The following is a 4,924-nucleotide window of genomic DNA, read 5'->3' as shown; positions in this document are numbered from 1 at the left end:
TTATTACTTTGCTTTTTCCACTAAAATAAAAAGTTTCTACAATATTTTGACAAAACAGACTGTTCAAAACTTCCACAATTACTGCTTTGAGATTGTGCCTTTTTTCCCAAAATTTGTTGTAAATGGGAAAATACACATTTACGGAATTTCATTGCATCCATCAATTTTTGCCCACATAGTATAAAAGAAATACCTCATAAATTTCTATTTCACAGACAAAAAGAAAAAGTAGTTCTTGTCCTCATATGTGAACTTTGCATGCCATTGAGGATTATAGTGCATGCAAATAAGGCACTTAAGGAGTTAACTTGCTAATTCCTGAAGCTGAAGGGCTAGAGTTCAAAGAACTTGGGAGTACCAACTCCTCGGATGTTTAGCCATAACAGTTAACTGTTACTACAAGCCTCCAGGGAAACTCAAACTTATCATCCAACGAGGGTAACCCTCCGCCTATTAATCTGGCGCTACCACGGGGGCTCGTCGGCCGCGCACTCGTTACGACCGAGCGGCAAAGAAAAATACCCGCCGAGGATGTGGCGTAATTGGGGGTGCCGTTCCGCGCAGCGGCGCGGGGCCACGGCGTCACAACAGGAACGTTGGCGAGAGAAAGAAAACAGTTCAAGCCGTATCAATAAATGCTTGCCGTATATGATTACTTCTCCAAGCTGTGTCAGATAGTAAAACGATGTGGTGATGACAGCACTACTCCTCATAACCTACAGGGTGTAGGATTAGGTAACCCAAGACTAAAGGCACCAAAGAGAGACACATGCTCCACCGGTTCATGAAGTTCATGAAGATGGAAAATATATTTTCTCACTGTGACAATGAGAGCTTTGCAATTTTACTATCAGCTGCAAGAGAATGAGGCATTTCTACTTTACTCATTCTGAAACTATCAAATGATAATGATCATTGAATTCTATCAATCATACATAAGATTAATTTGGAACATTTGTGGAGAACAGAATTGTGCATCATCCACCAAAAACAAGTGAAGGAAGCATTATTTCATCTTTTCACCTGTGGAATCTTATTTTGTTATTCTTTGAAAGAGAGAAGGGTTTCACGTTGGTCTGTGTCATTGTAATGATAATCCATTGTGGATCAAATTCATTATAATTTCTTGTGTTCCGAATAACCATACTATTTAACCGGCTTGAATAGTATACCAAACCTTTCATTCTTTAGTCTAAATACTTTAACCTATGTTTGCTGTTTATCAATTTTTGATAATGATAGTTATGATGAGCAATGTTCATAAGTTATGCAGCAGACAAATGAATAATGATAAATGATACATTGGAAAAAAATATTCATATCTGCAAAATGTATCACTTTCAGCCACATTTATGAAAGATAAATACATGACACTAACTACCGCTGAGCCTGATGAGGCTGACTCTTCAACAAGAATGTAAGTTCCAACGTCAGAGGAGCATATGCTGTATCTCAAAAGAGGAAAAAGCAAGGGTATTTAGACCTATACACCGATGGTAGCTGTCTCTTCTCATTGGGCTTCTAATCTAACGTTGGAATGGTGCTCGGTCAGGGGCTTGGTGGGAGCTGCAACTACTCTCTCTCTCTCTCTCTGCCTGAGGTGATTTGTGGTGTCATAGCTCCTCAAGGTCTTCAAACGATACCCGATGAATCCATGATCCTTGCCATACAGGTATACTCCTGAAATATAAGAATGCATTGTAAGTCAAAGCTTTTTCTTGAGTCTCAACAAATTTGACTTTGGCACAGAGTTGACTATAACTGATGAAGATCTGATAGCAGTAGAAATACATGTAGTGGCATTCTTATGGAAGAAAACGAGAATAGGTTTATTATAAATGAACGGCGCAACTGGCATGTTGGAACTTAAGTTACATTACGTTACGTTGAAGTTAACGTTCATCGAACCTAAGTCATGGAATCAGGCCAATCTGCACACAACTTTATTAGACATCTATGAGGAGGTACATCACAATCCCCACATTGCCTGTATATTTGCACAATGAGTTAATTAAGAAATAGATGCAATTTCCTTGTAAAGGCCATTTTTTTTTTTTTTTTTTTTGGGGGGGGGGGTCATGCCATAATCTGAAAAACTTTGGGTCCTTGCCCCCTAACTAAACAAGGATGATCAACTCCTCGGTTGGTTGCTTAATTCTGTCCACTAGCTCTTGAGAAAAGTTGAAAATGTTGAAGTTTTTGCAAGCTAGATGAATAAGATACCATGTATGTCACTTAATCTTTCTGCTAAAGAGGGCTAAAAAAGGTTGTAGATCACATAAACTTACGAGTATAAACTTACATGTCCTTTTGCACCTTGTGTGGTGTCTCACAAAGTGGGGTACTGCATCGCAACTGCCTTGGCTACAACATCCTTTGCTCACTACTTGGTATCTGAATTTAAAAAGAAAGCAAGAAAAATGTTAATCATATTCTACGACACAAACATCAAAAATTTGGCCCTCATTTTAATCTTTTAAGGGGCTGAACTATTTTGACGTTTTTTTTCTTGGCATTAATTCCTATTGCTATTCAGTACCACTGTTTCAAGTACATTTATTGCTACTTGAGCCAGATATCAGTTAATACATATGAAAATTTCATGCAGATAGGTTAAGTGTGAATGTGCACAGTTAGTAGAAAAATTTATACAAGATGTGATTATCCATTGAACTTCATGGTACATCAACTCCCACTTTTCTATTAATCATTGTGATGATTAAATCATAAGTATTAGGACTATTATCAAATCAATATACATGTGGCCCGATGGGGCTACCACGAAAATAAGTCAGCGTGGAGTCTTGTACGTACACTCTGTTTACATGTTTCATACAATTATACAAGTCTTTATTTTTAAATCTATAACCATCACTTCATTAACAATGTTATACTTACCGGTCCCTCCTACTTTCTTTCCTTTTTTTTTTTTTTTGGGGGGGGGGGCAAATTTTAGTCTGCTTTTCTCTATACTTGAGAAGACCAAAAAAAAAAAAAAACCAAATGAACAGGCAAATTACATGGTTATATATTGGATGAAAATGTACATTGTAGTACAAGACATGACAATGGGAAACTGGTATTCCAGACCAATTTTCAAATTATAATAATAACATATGAATAATAATAATATTTCAACTAATTGAACTTACGCTGTACAGTTTTCTGCTTCCATTTTCAACAACAAATATGCTGCAATGATCTGGATGTGCAGATGTCTCTTCGGAACAGTCAGAACTCCTTCCCTCAGCTTTTGAAGTATCTCTTCCCCCTTGAAGTGATGTGTGTGTTGAATTCCTGGGCAAATAAGTAAAATTTAATGGTTTTATGAATAATACAAATGGCATGAGGATAGTAGGGTCCTTCAGTTTACATTATAAACTTGAAGAGCAAAATCGTGACATAAGCAACAGCTCTACTTACACAACACAAGACTGACCATTACATGGTTTTCACTTCTGTCGATACGGCAAGTACACGGTACACATTTTTCTTAAATACATGTACAAATACTAACCTGTCACGACATTCATTGTCAGAGGGAAGGACAGCTCCAAAACTGCTCCATGAAGTATCTTGAAAATAATTTCTTCAAACAAAATAAAACCAACCAAGCATTCAGTCTCTTAATGTAGCCTCTTATGTAATTACTAAGACTCTAGAATGTAGAATAAATATAAATCAATTTCAAACTAGTCTCCCTTCATTAATCATTGTGGAAAACAACAGAATAGCTTACAGCAGGGTTAATGCAATGGAGGTCAATATCTCAGAGGCTCCTTCGCTGATGTTGGCCCAGTGTTTCCAGCATTCGTCAACCCTGAATTCAATGGCTAGTCGTTGTATGACCACATCTGGTACTTTGCAATCTGGTGATCTGCACCCTCTTCGTGTGACAGAGACTGTACAGCTCTCAATATCTGTCTTTGTTCTCCAAATGATGACCCTACACCGAGTTCCTTTAAATCACCATCACTTCCGAAGAGCTGTCATGTCTACGTCCTTATCTGGAGGAAAGTATGAAAACACAAGGTTCAGAAATGGATTTAGAACTCATTTCCACAAGACAATATGCAGTTGTTTTGTCCACACAAATACTAAGTGAGCACCAATACAAAAGCTAGTAGGCCTAATTACTTTTTTAGCTACCGTACATCAGCATATTTAATGTTAGAATTAAAGACCCAAAGATGATCTCTGCCAAATTCCTAAGGTCACCTGTAACTTTCATAAAAAAACAATGTTGAAAAAAGTGCCAGTCATCGTCTGCTACAAGGGGGATTGATCTCCATGATGACGTGTGAGCACGCGATCTTCAGCTAGAAGTGTGATGTCACAGTGGACCAACACTTAACACGAACAGTACACACATCATACTTCTTACCTTGTACAGTAGTAGATGATCACGACACATGACGTGGGAGCTAGTGTACGTGGTATTCTCCCAGCTGTTTGGATGCTCAAATGTAGCGGCAAATAAAAGTCCTTTTTACTACATAACGTTACAGTGTAATAATCATAAATCACCAAATTTCACTATTCTTTATTACCGTACTGATCGAGATCACCATCTCATCTGGCAACACAGACCAGTGTCAGTGATTCGGCTGTCAACTCAACAATAGCAATGTAGAGTACGTGTCTGGCGCTAGGCGCTTCTAATGTATTGCTTTAATTAGCACAGCTTAGTAACAGTTACATGTAGGACCCTATAGTATAAGTTCGATCTCTAACGCTACACTCCACCACGTATAGCACCGTACAGTAATCTCTGTGTGATGATATGCTTACGAATGTCAATTCAATGACTAACGACCAACGTTTCATTCATCACTCATTTTTTTTTTAATAGTTCAAGCCCTAGATCCCAACGTGTACAATTAAAGTGTTGTCTAAAGACTCAACGTACATTATTAGATCCCAA

The 4,924-nt window shown here is 37.8% G+C and overlaps 1 long non-coding RNA gene across 1 annotated transcript; it reads right to left on the bottom strand.

Annotated features, from left to right (window-relative positions):
- Positions 1-1,387: 1,387 nt before the first annotated feature.
- LOC139715160 (uncharacterized) lies at positions 1,388-3,288 on the bottom strand. The gene is made up of 3 exons (XR_011709798.1): positions 3,153-3,288; positions 2,303-2,394; positions 1,388-1,680 (listed from the first exon to the last, which is right to left on the bottom strand). It is a non-coding gene; the product is annotated as an uncharacterized lncRNA (long non-coding RNA).
- Between the last annotated feature and the right edge of the window lie 1,636 nt (positions 3,289-4,924).

This window comes from Diadema antillarum, unplaced genomic scaffold (genome assembly GCF_040938485.1).
Source record: "Diadema antillarum isolate AM-2024a unplaced genomic scaffold, OU_Dant_1.0 seq00002949_RagTag, whole genome shotgun sequence".
NCBI classification, from domain to species: Eukaryota; Metazoa; Echinodermata; class Echinoidea; order Diadematoida; family Diadematidae; genus Diadema; species Diadema antillarum.
This window is presented reverse-complemented; position numbering and strand designations above follow the sequence as displayed.